The sequence below is a fragment of the Pongo pygmaeus genome, chromosome 9, assembly GCF_028885625.2.
Source record: "Pongo pygmaeus isolate AG05252 chromosome 9, NHGRI_mPonPyg2-v2.0_pri, whole genome shotgun sequence".
Classification (NCBI taxonomy): domain Eukaryota; kingdom Metazoa; phylum Chordata; class Mammalia; order Primates; family Hominidae; genus Pongo; species Pongo pygmaeus.
In genome coordinates, this window is record NC_072382.2 from 119,640,702 (window position 1) to 119,655,684 (window position 14,983).

Consider the following 14,983-nt stretch of genomic DNA (forward strand, 5'->3'; position numbering starts at 1 on the left):
CCTTCTAGATAGACACAGAAGGCAATTGGGGTGCCACTTCATCCTGGGGTGGGGCTGCAGAAGGGAGCCGATCTTGCCCACTGACTGCTACTTTGTGTCCATGCATACCCACTTGGCTTTGCACAGGTGTGAATGTGTGTCCTCCCCACTCAGCCAAATGCCAAACCCCCAACCCCTAGGACAGAACCGTTTCCTGGCTCCTTGGCTGAAACAGCTCTGCTCACTTCCAAACCGCTCCTTGATCCTGGGTCCCTTCCTCTCTCTCCAACCTTTCTTTGTCAAACTCCTCCAACTTCTCCCTCAAGCAGCTGTGTTGAGTCCTTGGTCATCTTATGCAGTTGCTGGACAATCTAAATCCACAACCAGGGTTTTACCACCCACTTAGGCTTGATGAGTCCACAATCTCCAGCCCGGTCCTCTCCCCAGGAGACCCAGGCAAGTAATCCCAGGGAGTCAGCACCGTCCACTCCCAATCCGTCCTCCCAGTCCACTCTCTATCCATCCTCTCACGGCTTGAAGCTGTTCCCTCTCATGTCTTCCTTGAATGCATGAATGGCACTGCCCCCAATCCAGTTACCCTGCAAAACACATGCCACGCTCAGACCTCTCCCCCAGTGCCTCCTTTCCTGCGCACCACTCCTGTTCTAGGTCAGGTCTCTGGCACCAGATTCCCACTGGTGACTCTGCCACAGTCCCCCTACCTCTAGGTAGAGTTATCTTCCACAATACAAATGCGATTCAAAACTTCAATGGCTCCGTATTTTCTACAAGTTAAAGTCAAAATTCTTAACATGACATTCAGCCTTTACAACCTGACACCCACCTGCCTCTCCTGCTTCATCTCGTGACCCGTTCCCTGCCCTATTTCCCCCCATCACTCTCATCACTCCAATCCTTGTAAATGCTGTGTCCCAGACCAAAAGAGCTGTGCACAGTTATCCAAATACGCTGCCTGATTCCTACCCCCAAATCTTTGTTTACATAGTTTTCTCTGCTTGAAACATCTTTTGCCGCTACATCCTCTGCCTATTTTCTCTACTTACAAGAATTCTACCTACGCTGCAAAGTTAAATTCAAATATTACCTTATTAAAAATGAAAGCTGTCTTATCCATGCTGTAATTAACAGCGTTGTGTCTCTATGTCTATAATTGCACTTATCATAGCCTGAACTTTGCTATGTTTACTTGCATGTGTCTGCTGCCCTAATAGAATGAGAATTTAAGGTCAGACCTGGCCTGTCACTCCACTTATAGACCCCACTATCATGTGCGGTGACCCACTTATAACTTGTTGAATTTAAGTGAATCGTAGTTGTTGACTTGAAGGACTCTGCCTGGTCTTGCTCCAACCAACTTCTCCACATTCATTTTGATCTCCAGCCAGCAACCTCCTAGCTTAACCAAAGATCTTAGCCATAAGTCTTCAGAGAGTCTTCAGAATTGGTTCCCTGAGTGCTGATACCCTGTGCCTAGACCACACTTGTGAAATTCATTAGCTTTGCTTTCTCTTGCCAAGACGAAGAGAGGAAGTAGTTGGTGCTCGAGGCCACAGCCAGAGGAGAGATGGATAGTGAGCCTCACAGGGCTGTGATCATTTCCAAATGAAGGCCTTCTCCTGAATGGTGAGTCCTGGGGACCTCCCAGGCCAGACTGCCTCCAGAGGAAGAGCAGGTAACCATCACACTGACCTGGGTGATGAAAAGCAGGTATTCCCTGACTACTCACAGAGCTGTCAGGATAGGGTGGCAGACACTGCTCGGTCCCTAGCCAGCTTCAGTTCTCTTCTTTTTCCTTTCTATCAGAACGTTTTTTCTAACTGAGCAGCAATATGCTAAAACTACTCACTTTCTCAGACTCCTTTGCAACTCTGGGTGTCCATATGACCCAGTTCTGGCCAAGGAGATTAGAACGGAATTGCTCCAAGAAAAATGCAGTGGTATGTTTCTTTTGCTCTTTTGCCCTCCACCCTTTGTTCTTTCCTGTCTTCCTCCTCCTCATTCTTCTTCTTTGTCAGAAACATGGATGTGATGCCTGGAGATGAAGCAGCCATTTTGCAACCATGAAGAAAATAAGTATTTGAGTAAGGATGGCAGGACAAGAAGCTGTAAGAGCCATCAACAACATCCGAATGGCTTCACCCCAGATTCCTTGTTATGTGAGCAAATTCAACTCCTATTACATAAAGCGACTGTAGCTGGTTTTCTGTTCCATACAGCCAATGCAAGCCTAACTGATGTACGTGGGTTGGAACAGCTGGGGAGGACAGGCTTTCATCATGAGAAAGCAGAAATTCAGCACAAGTCCTTCTCCTCTAAAAGTCCTTGACCTGCCACTTGCAGCCCAGTAACACACACCTGACACGTGCCTGCACATCAGAAGCATAAACACCAACATCCCTCTTCATAGAATGGGTCCTGCACAGTCCGTTTCCTTACTTAGATACCTTTATATCAGGATCTTGATTTTGGGGAAAGGGAGAAAGCAAAGGCAGTCAGAGTGAGGGAAGTCTGAAATAAAATTTCACTCTGTCTTCCCGCAGGAAAACCATAACATATGTAAGGAAAAAGCATTATTCTAGGCATGCCAAGACATGGATGAGATTTGTTTCTAGGTGAAAAATCCACCCCGATCCCATTAGTCTAGAGAACCAATTGCTGCCTGATTAACTTAAACTTGTCTTGTAAGTGTGAAATGTCACCTCAAGGTGCTGATCTCTAATTATGAACACGCATCTTCCAGAAGCTGTTGGTGATCCAAATCAGAACACATGACCACTCCTCCCCCAAGCCCCTCCTCTCTGCAAATATGCACCCATTTGTCTTTTCCCAGTGAATGCAAATGGGAGAAAAACGGAGCAATGTTGCCCTTTGGAGATAATGACATTGGAAATTCAAGACATAATGGCTCCCTAGACGAGACCAGAATAGCTTCGTATTTCTGCTTTCCTGTTGCACGGAGAAGCTGACAGCCTGTTAGCATAAGCAGGCGCCTGAACTCCCCGCCCCTCCCTGAGTGCTTGGAGCCAGCGTTCGTGGGGAGAAGCACCTGTTTATCATCATATACTTTCTTCCAGCCCACTGGCTCCAGGCTCAGAACAGAGGCTGCAGCTGAGTTTTTAAGCAAGGAGGAATTGTAGGGACCCAGTAGGCACCTCCGTTCAGTCTGGAGAACAGCTTTGCAACCAGACAATAACCCACTAGCTCAATCATGTTTGCTGGGCAAATAAGACTGATTTGAATCCACTTATTCTCTTTGGCATCTCCCACTCCCACCTCCACCCCAAAGCCTGAACTGGAGTTTAGAAAAACAATAAAAATGATTTGAGGCTGGTAGATCATTGAACTTGTTTATAAGGAAGTCACATGAAGCCTGCAGTCTAACTGCCAGGAGGGTAGAAAGGACCTTCCCTGTAGGGAAAATTCAGTGCCTGTAGACAGACTTGCATTTCTTCCAAGGAAGGTATAACAGTGGCCAGAGGCCTGGCATCCCAGGGCTGTGCCTGGCCTGTCTTGGGGAAGCAGCTCATTTCTGATGACATTGGGTGCCCAAGTGGAGCGCTGGGCAGGTCAGCAGAACACTGTGGCCATAGAGGCACTGTCTCTCTTGTCTGTTTCTAATGGACTCCTAGGTCCATTGACTTCTCCACGCTCCCAACCCTCCTGTAATTTAATGATCTCTTTGATGATACTGTTAGTGTAATTGCTCCTCAGACCAGAGGCAGGTTTGATGTCCACCACTTAAAACGTTATCTCTATTGATTTTTACTTTTCAGACCTTGTAAGGACTTTAGATATGGCCGGTGGGAGGTGCTGGCTGTAAAACACTGACTATTCTGGCCACTTATTATTTATTATTAAACATTTATAGAGCCCTAAAGCACATCTTCCACATCTTCCCGGCACATTGTTAAAAAGAGAATGCGCAGTTATCTTCTTAAGTTTAGCTTGGAACTTTCTAATTAGGAATCAGGAGAAGGGATGTAATGACTCAGCCCCAAGAGTTGGCTAAGTTGTTTACTTTTAGATGGCAAGTAACCTGAGGATGGGAAAGCTGTCTGGCTGGTGTTTTTAACCCTCTCCCTCTGTTCCCCCCACGCAAATATAATGGGTGTATGATGAATATTTGTTGAATGCAAAAGATAGGAATGATATAGACAGAGAAAACCAAGATGCATCAATAATTAGTCCCCCATCAGCCTTGGGGGCAGCCTGGTGCTGCTCATCATCTGACAGGAAGGAGAAAGGGGGAGATGGTACCAGACTTCCCGGGATGTGGTTCACAGAACTTGAGCACATCAGACTAATCTGGAAAGTGTTTTTAAAGTTGTGGTCAGTTATATTTCCAAAGATGGCCTCAGCAACAGGTCCTCCCCCCTTGTGCTCTTCTGCAATGAAGCTTTGCCACTGCTTCCACTGAGAGAGGGGTCTGTTTTCTCTCTCTTTCAGTCTGGGCTGGCTCTGTGACTTGTTCTGAGCAACAGAAAGAGACAGGCCTATCATTGTATAACTTTTAACTGGGCCTTAAGAAACCTGCAACTTCTGCCTTCACTGTTTGAATGCTGCCTCTTAAGAAGTCAGACTAGCCCGGCGCGGTGGCTCACGCCTGTAATCCTAGCACTTTAGGAGGCCAAGGCAGGCGGATTGTCTGAGCTCAGGAGTTCGAGACCAGCCTGGGCAACACGGTGAAACTCCATCTCTACTTAAATAGAAAAAAAATTAGCTGGGTGTGGCGCATGCTCCTGTTGTCCCAGCTACTCAGAAGGCTGAGGCAGAAGAATTGCTTGAACCCGGGAGGCGGAGGTTGCAGTGAGCCAAGATTGCGCCACTGCACTCCAGCCTGGGTGACAGAATGAGACTCCATCTCCAGAATCAAACAAACAAAGAAACAAGAAGTCAGACTACCCGACTGGGGAGAGAGAGATCATGCGGGGAGAGACCTGAAGTCTTCTGGGACATTCCCAACCCAGCTCTCAGCTGAAGGCAGCCTCTCCAGCTACCTTGACCAGAGACTACACAGCCGGGCCTTGCCTAATTCCTAACCCTCAGAAATGAGCAAGTTTATTGGTTGTTTTTTTAAATGCAAAATCGGGAGGCATTTTGTTGTGCAGCAGCAGATGACTAAAGCAAGGTGATAAGGCCCCACCTCAAGCCCATGATTCTTCAGGGATGGGACCTGGGCATCTGTATTTTAGCAGGCCCTCCCTGAGACCATGAGTTGAGGCTCCCACTGAATTCTTCCCTGGGCTGCTTCATGCATGACTCGCAGACAACACAGTGAGCGTTAGTCTTGGAACACGCAGTGAGCTTGAGCCATAGCAGCCTGGGCCAGGGACACGTGGTAAGAGAGACCAGGCAGCCTCAGAAAAGCAGAGCTTGGAAGACGTGGGGCATAAGAGATTTCTGTGTGCAAAGCCCTGAACCAGACACGGCGAGGTGAGTCAAAGGAAGCTGAGCCATGGAATATATGAGCTGGATGAGACCTTTGAGAATGTTTTACAAACTGGGAGTCCAGGGCCCAGAGAGGGGAACTGACTTGCTCAGAGTCACACAGAGCTTGTCAGTGGCTGAGTCAGGACCAGAGCAAGATCTCCTGAGTATCGGTTCAGTCCCCCTTCCCTTGCCCCATCCATCCCTTGTGATTTCTGCATCCTAACCAAGGAGTGAGAAAACACGGAATTTCCTAAATGTTCAAAACATTAAAAAATATTAGCTAACCTATGTATTTGTGAGTGCCGATTATTAATGTCCAAATTAAGGTGAAACTACCAAAGGTATCCAGAGTAAGAGAGGGATCAGAATGGGGATGGGACCGGTCAGGGCCGTCTGCCTGAAGAGCTACCCGTGAAGGAGGAGAGGAGGGTTTAGGGTGACGGCAGGCAAGCTGAGGCACAGAGGTAGGAATGACTTGCGTGGGACCTGCAGGCTGCTTACTTGGCAGGTCCAGAAAGTTCTACTGTGAAGGAACAGGGGTATCAAAGTTTCCATCCAAATAAGACAAAGTCCGTTTGTCTTATTTGGTTCCTCCACCAGCAGAGACTCCACCAGCAGGAGAGGACTGGCTGGCGCCCAGGTGGGAGGGCCTTTAACACAGCCATCCTGGGCCCCACTGTGCTGATAAGAAATCTCACCAGGGCCTTGAAGAGGACCAGATCCAGGCACTAAATCAGCGAGGCGGAGGGCTTCCAAACCTGGTGTCCAGATTCTGCTCCCTGCCCTCCCTGCCCCTGCAAGTCCAGCCTCTCTTTGTCATTGGAAGAGGCCTCAGAGACGCCACCCAACAGAGTTTATTTTTAGTTTTCCATTCTCCGAAGAACCGCTGGTCATGGAGCAAGCTGTTTAAATCTTCCCAGCTGTCCTGCTGAGGACTGAACAAGAGAGAAGGGATTTTGCTTGTAGTAGGAAGGGTCAAGGTCAGGTAGCAGGAAGAATTCACCCTGTGGTCAGAGTGGGCAAAATGAGCCAGGTTGGTACATTTATTTCCTTGGCAAATAATTCTTGCTCAACAGAGAGATCAACAATGCTGTCTGCAGTTTCCATGCCAAAGAATGAGGTTCTTTTGGAAGGCAGTAGGGCAGTACCAGAATGAGCGCAAATAATCATTAATTGAATTCCAGGACTTGCCACTTAATTACTTTTGGTCTTGGACAAGTTACTTAACTTCTCTGAGCATCAGTTTCCTCATCTGTTAAGATTATATCAGTGATACTCATCACCTCTTTCATAGGGTAATTAGGAAGATTCGTTAAGATAACACAGGTAAAATACCTGCCGCAGTGCCTGGCAATGATAATTATGATAACTATATTTACTACCAAAGGTATCCATAGTAAGAGAGGGATCAGAACGGAGATGGGACCGGTCAAGGCCATCTTCCTGAAGAGGCACCCATGAAGGAGGAAGAGGACAGGCAAGCTGAGGCACAGAGGTAGGAATGACTTGTGTGGGACCTGCAGGCTGATAATTATAATAACTATAACTATAATAGCTCAATAACTATTCATCTCTTGACTTTCTTGTACTAACTCAGACCACTTCGATTCATCCCAAGACAGAACTTAATCTACTTAATCTTTAACAACCTATTATGTACCTACTATGTGTCAGGCCTGGAGCCAGGCATGTCCCACACCTTATCCCTAGACAACGTAGCAGGCTGGGAATTACTTATCCCCGTTTCACCCATGACTCTCTTTATGGCGAACTTCACCCCACAGCAGACCATTATGATGTAGTCATAGTGGATGCAGAGATGCAAGCCATCAGAAACTGTGGGGCAGAGAATATGCCTACTACTTCAGACCTTTACAGGGTGCCCAGAAACTAAGTGCTCCAGGAGGAAAGAAAGAGCCATTGGTCCATCCCCATGTCTGTGGGACCCTGGCCATACCAATTTAAATCATGGAGCTGGTTCAGGGAGTGGAGCAAGAAGACCAGATATAACTCTCTAGGCAGGAGAGGCCTCAAGAAAGCAATGCAAACACAGCAGCCAACTTTAACTGAGCATTTACTATATGCCTGGCATGGTACTGATCATTTCACACTTGTCATCTCATTTAATCTGTACAACAGCCCTGGGATGTAGATTTTATTGTTATCCCCATTTCAGAGACAAGGAGACTGAGCCTGAAAGAGTTGAAGCAACTTTCCTAAAGTCACTCAGTTGGTGAGTGGCAGAGCCAGGACTGGAATCTGGTTGCAAAGCAGGTACTTGCTTGGGATTTTGTTTGGGGGAGATGTGACTTTGGCTCACAGCCTTCAGGCATTCTGCACTCCTGGTGCCTTCTTCCCATGAGGAGATTCTGCCCCACAGGGGGCCCACCGTGATTGATCCTGTGACACAAGGACTCCCTCTCTCAGTCACCGGCCATCTCTGACCCCTGCCCCATGTGGGGATGAGATCTGGACGCCTACCCCTGCCCTCTCTGTCTCTGTCTGCACACCCAGAGACATCAGCCAGGGGTGGGCAGAAATGGTTTCCTTTGTCCCTGCAATCTGCTTAAGAGAAGTACAGGGTGTTTTCCCACTCCTAATCGGCCATTTCTTCTGCTGTCCCAGTGTGAACCTCCTGCTTTCTGCACAGTTGAGATTAGATTTCTATGGTGATAAAAGGAGGGCAACTTGTGGCTGCTGTACCCAGGGACTGGTAAGAAACGGGGGCTCAGCTGGAGACATGTCTGGCTGCTGTCATTACCATCAACATTTAGTATGTGCTAAGTGCCCCAGAGTGCCTGCCCTAACCTCAGGAGTGCTCTGAGAGGACAAAATCAAGTGAGATAGAGTGGGCTGTCTGCCGCAAGGATGCCTAGATGCAAATCTCCACCTGCAAGTCAAATATCACCAAGCCTCCTGCACACAGGTGCGATCAGATAAACACGCCTCCAGGCCAGTGGTTCTCAAACTTGGGCATGCTTCACAGACCTTGAGAGGCTTGTTAAAACACAGATCTCTGGGCCCAACCCAAAGGAATTGTTTATACTTCTGGTCAGGGGAATGCATCTTGATAGCCAGTGACCAGTACACCTACCAATAGCGCTTAGATGCGCACACATGCACTGTTGCATGTACACACTCAGACATGCAAGATCAGGCACATCTTCAGTACCTGCTGGCCTCACTCTCCCGCTTTCTCTTTGGGCTCCAGCCTCTCCAGGCTTCTTTGCATTTTTTGAGTCACAGGCCTCCTGCCTTGGGAAGAAAAAGAGTTGGGAGAACAGCGAACAAAGGCGGAGAGGCAGGACTGCTCGTGTGTGTGGAATGGCAGTAGATTTGCTTGGCAAGATATTCCTGCTGAGGGTGGAACAAGAGATAAAAATTTTCTCTCTGCTTGGAACACGGTTCCTCCTACTCTTCATCTAGTGAATGCCTTCTCGTGCTTCAGAGCTTAGCTCTAACATTCCCATTTCAAAGCAGCCTTCCTTGATATTCCCTACATCATCACCAGACCAGGGCAGACCCTTGGTACAGGCAGTCATATCTTCACGTAATTTTTCTTCATGCACTGATGGCAGTTGTTTTATTTTAAAAAGATATATGTTTGACTCCATCAGAGCTGGAGTCATGTTGATTTTGTTACAGTTGAATCCCTGACTCTCTGCCTCATGGTAGATGTGGTAGATGCTCAAAAATGTTAAATGAATAAATGAACCCTCGCACATGTGGAAGGCTGACATATACACACAGGTATCCATATAAGAACACATTCACATGCACTTTTCTGTCAGCCTTTTGCATTCTTTGAAGCTACAGTAGACACCATTGGAGGAATAGAAGTGAATTCAACTCTTCTAAAAAACAGTTTTGCATTTAGAATAGAAATGTAAACAATCCTATTTATGGGAATTTACCTTTTGGAGATCATTGCTTGAGAATGCACAAAGAAATTTATTGCAGTATTATTTGTATTAATACTATTAGCAACTGGAAACTATCCTACTTAGATGTCCACTTATGGATTAAGTAAACTGATAGATCTATACCATGGAATATTCTGAAACCATTACAAAGGAAAGTACAGGAGTCCCCCAATCCACCATTTAATTTTTTCTTTTTTTTTTTTAGAAACAGGATCTCACTATGTTGCCTAGACTGGTCTCCTGGTCTCAAACTCCTAGGCTCAAGTGTTCCTTCCACCTCCACCTCCAAAACTGCTAGGATTATAGCCATGAGCCACTGCACCCGGCCCATGATTTCATTTTTCATGGTTTCAGTTATCTGTGTTCAACCAAGATCTGAAAATACTAAATGAAAAATTCCAGAAATAAACAATTCCTTAGTTTTAAATGGTACACTATCCTGAGTAGTGTGATGAAACCTTGTGCCATCAGGCTTTGTCCCTTCTTCATCACAGCAAGAAGGGTAAGGACAGTTAAATAAGATATTCTGAGAGAGAGAGAGCTCACATTCACATAACTTTTATTATAGTATATTATTAAATTCTTCTATGTTATTATGTTAATGCTGTTAACTTCTTACTGTGCCTAATTTATAAATTAAACTTTTTCATAGGTATATATGTATAGGAAAAAACATAGTGTGTGTATACACACACACACACACATACATATATATATAGAGAGAGTGTGTATATATATATATGGAAAGAGAGAGTGTGTGTAGATAGGTAGGTAGATAGATAGATAGATAGATAGATGATAGATAGACGGAGATAGAGATAAGGTTTGGTACTAGCCACAGTTTCAGGCATCTACTGGGAGCTTGAAACATATCCCGCTCAGATGAAGGAGGACTACTTGTAATATCTAACCTCATGGGGAAGGTGTTCATCTCTTATAGCTGAGAAAAAATCAAAATACAAAACAACCTATATAATATGATCCCATTAATATAAAACTGTAGACATCTATCTATGGATGTATAGAATAAGTTCCAGAAAGATTTTACCAAAATGCCAACAGTATTTACCTCTAGATGGTGGGATTGATTACTTTCTTTTTTGTAACAGTACCTACTTCATAATGTTTGGAGAGATTGAGATAAGGTATGTGACAATGTGATGAGTTTATAGCACAATGCTTAGCACACATAAATGGCACATTTTATATTATTTTCGTAATTTTCAGGACTTTTTTTTTTCTTTGGTTTTGGTTTTGGTTTTGGTTTAGAGACAGGACCTCTATCGCTGAGACTGGAGGGCAGTGGTTGGATCACAGCTCATTGCAATCTTGAATTCCAGGACTCAAGAGATCTTCCTGCCTCACCCTCCCAAGTAGCTGGGAGGCACCACCATGCCTGGCTATTTTTTAATTTTTTTGTAGATATGAGGTCTCAGTATGTCCAGGCTGGTCTCAAACTCCTGACCTAAAGTGATTCTCCCACCTTGGCGTTCCAAAGTGTTGAGATTACAGGTGTGAGCCACTGTGCCCAGCCAGTTTGGATTATTTTAAAATGCTCCTAAAATGAGAACTAAATTACAAAATTACAAACACAATCAAGCAAAAAAACGAAAAAACAAACAAACAAACAAAAAACAGAGTAGGAAGGGCCAGCAAGGTGAATACTGTGATGAATTACCGATAGGTGTGTGTCCTCTAACCCAACCTCAGCCTCTGTTCCCAGCGTTTCAGACAGTCCTTGGTACTAATAAGTGCTTGTGAGAATTTGTTGAATTCAATTGAATTTGGGTCATCTATTAAACCAGTTAGAGGGATTATCAGAGAGGAACTGATGGATTCTGATCTCTAGTCCCAACCACAAAACTGAACCCATCCAGACATCATCGCTGACATTGACTATATCGGATATGCTTCCTGAAACCCAGAGAGAATTATTGAAGTGTTTCTAACTAGAATTTGAGTGCTCACCTGGGATGCATCAAACCCGGGAAGTTACGAAAATGCAAATTCCCAACCACTCTTCTTTCTCCCACCCACTGTGCTCTGTATTAAACTGCAATTAAATTTTCATCCATCTTCTTCAACAAGACCCAACATCACAGCATAAAGCTGACTAGATTTAGGCCTCTTCAGATGACAGATTGTTCACTTTTCCCCGAGAGGAGGAAAAAGTAGTGAGGGTGAGATAAAGATATGATTCCAATAGAATTTCCAGGAAGTACAGTTCCAATCAATATCTCTAGATTTTGCTTTTTTGTCTTGTATGGTCTAATGTAGCAGTCCTCAAAGTAGGGTCTGAGAACTCCTGGGGGAGCCAGAGACATTTTCAGGGAGTCAGCAGGGTCAAAACTATTTTCATAATGATGCTATGATATCATTTGTCTTTTTCACTGTGTTGACATCTGCACCAATGACACAGAAGTAAGGGGGAGTCTCCTCAGCAGGAATCAGACAGTGGCACCAACCTGCACAGTACTTGTAGTGACTGTTCTTCAACTCCACATACTTGCCAGTTTCACTTAAGGACATCCTTGAAGAAGCCACAAAAATTATTATTAAAAATTATTAATATGGTTAAATTTCAACCCTGAGCACATGTCCTTTTAGTATTTACTGTGACAAAATGAGAAGCATGCATAGAGGATCTCTGCTACATACCAAAGTGCCAAGTTTCTCTCAAAGAAAAAGACTCGTATTTTTGAGCTGCATGCTAAGCTAACTGCTTTTTTCACGAAACACCACTTTTACTTGAATAAAGATCAACAGACAAATTATAATTACACAGACTTGAGAATTGGCAATTATTTTTCAGAAATTAGTAAAATGAGCTTATCACCTCAAGGAAAACAAACGACAATATTTGTTACTAATGATAGAGTTTAAGCTTTCAATTAAAAATTCGAATCTTCAGGCTGGGCGCGGGGTCCCACGCCTGTAATCCCAGCACTTTGGGAGGCCGAGGTGGGTGGATCACCTGTGGTTAGGAGTTTGAGACCAGCCTGGCCAACATGGTGAAACCCCATCTCTACTAAAAATACAAAAATCAGCCGGACGTGGTGGCGCATGTCTGTAATCCCAGCTACTTGGGAGGCTGAGGCACAAGAATCGCTTGAACCCAGGAGGCAGAGGTTGCAGTGAGCCAAGATCGCATCATTGTACTCCAGCCTAGGCGACAAGAGAGAGATTCCATCTCAAAAAATAAATAAATAAATAATAAATAAAAATTAGAATTTTAGAGAATCTACATCCTTTACCAAGAGCTTGACAGCTTCCCAATTTGTAAAAACTTTTCTGACGAGATCAGTGGTGATTTTTTTTTTTTTTGTTAAGCATGATGAATATTTTATTTATTTTTTATATTAAATATTTTCATAATTTCAACTTCTATTTTAGATTCAGGGGGTACATGTACAGGTTTGTTATATGCGTATGTTGTGTAATGCTGAGGTTTGGGGTACAATTGATCCCGCCACCCAGGTACTGAGCATAGTGCTCAATGGTTAGTTTTTCAAGCCTTGCCCCACTCCACCCCCACCTTTAGTAGTACCCAGTGTCCATTGTTGCCATGTTTATGTTCATGAATACCCAATGTTTAGCTCCCCCTTATAAGTGAGAACATGTTGTATTTGGTTTTCTGTTCCCGCGTTAATTTGCTAAGGATAATGGCCTCCAGCTGCATCCATGTTGCTGCAGAGGACATAATTTTGTTCTTTTTTATGGCTGTGGAGTATTCCATGGTGTGTATATACCACATTTTCTTTATCCAATCCACAGTTTTCGGGCACCTAGGTTGATTTTATGTCTTTGCCGTTGTGAATAGTGCTGCAATGAACATATGAGTGCATGTGCCTTTTGGTAGAACTGTTTAGTTTCTTTTGGATATATGCCCAGTGATGGTAGTTCTGTTTTTAAGTTCTTTGAGAAATCTCTAAACTTCTTTCCATAGTAGCTGAACTAATTTACATTCCCACTAATAGTGTATAAGTGTTCTCTTTTCTCCACAGCCTCCCCAGCATTTGTTGTTTTTTGACTTTTTAATAGTAGCCATTCTGACTGGTGTGAGATGGTGTCTCATCGTGGTTTTGATTCGCATTTCTCTGGTGATTAGTGATGTGGAGCACTTTTTCATGTTTGTTGGCTGCTTGTATGTCTTGTTTTGAGATGTGTCTGCTCATGTCTTTTGTCCATTTTTTAATAGGGGTATTTGTTTTTTGTTCGTTCAATTGTTTAAGTCCCTTATTGATTCTGGATATTAGACCTTTGTCAGATGTATAGTCTGTGAATATTTTCTCACATTCTGTAGGTTGTCTGTTTACTCTGTTGATAGTTTCTTTTGCTGTACAGAAGCTCTTTAGTTAGGTAGGTCCCACTTGTCAATTTTTGCTTTTGTTGCCATTGCTTTTGAGGACTTAGTCATAAATTCTTTCCCAGAGCTGATGTCCCGAATCATGTTTCCTAGGTTTTCTTGTAGGATTTTTGTAGTTTGAGGTCTTACATTTAAATCTTTACTCTATCTTGAGTTAATTTTTGTCTATGGTGAAAGGTGGGTGTCCAGTTTCATTCTTCTGTATATGGCTAGCCAGCTATCCCAGAACCATTTATTGAATAGGGAGTCTTTTCCCCATTGCTTATTTTTGTTGACTTTGTCAGAGATCGGATACCGGTAGGCATGTGGCTTTATTTCTGGGTTATCTATTCTGTTTCATTGATCTGTGTGACTTTTCTTGTACCAGTACCATGCTGTTTTGGTTACTATAGCCTTATGGTGGAGTTTGAAGTCCAGTAATATGATGCCTGTGGCTTTGTTGTTTTTGCTTAGGATTACTTTGGCTGTTTGGACTCTTCTTTGGTTCCACATGAATTTTATAATAGTTTTTTCTAGTTCTGTGAAAAACGGCCTTGGTAGTTTGATAGGAATAGCATTGAATCTGTAGATTACTTTGGGTGATATGGCCATTTTAACAATATTGATTCTTCTAATTCATGAGCACAAAATGTTTTTTCATTTGTTTGTGTCATCTATGATTTCATTCAGAAGTGTTTTGTACTTCTTGTAGAGATCTTTCACCTCCTTGGTAGATGTATTCCTAGATTTTGTGTGTATGTGTGGTTATTGTAGATGGGATTGCATTCTTGATTTTGCTCTCAGCTTGAAGGTTATTGGCGTATAGAAATCTACTGCTTTTTGTACATTGATTTTGTATCCTGAAACTTTACTGGAGTTGTTTATCAGTTCTAGGAGCCTTTTGGCAGAGTTTTCAGGGTCTTCTAGGTATGGAATCATATCATCAGGGAAGAGAGATAGTTTGACTTCTTCTTTTCCTATTTGAATATCTTTTATTTCTTTCTCCTGCCTGTTTGCTCTGGCTAGGACTTCCAGTGGTGATGTTAATACATGTAGTTTTTGGTATTATATAATGAAATGTGTTAACACTTGGAAGTCATTTATAACTTAGAGAGCCAACATTTTCCAAATGATCAATGAATGATGGTATGAAATTAGGCATGGGTAAAAGACACATTTTGGAGTGCAAGATAGACCAATGTCTAAAGATTTTAAATTAACCCAATACAAAAAATTAATGAATATTGTTTCTGATTCCACATTGCAACTAACCTTCAAGAAGTTG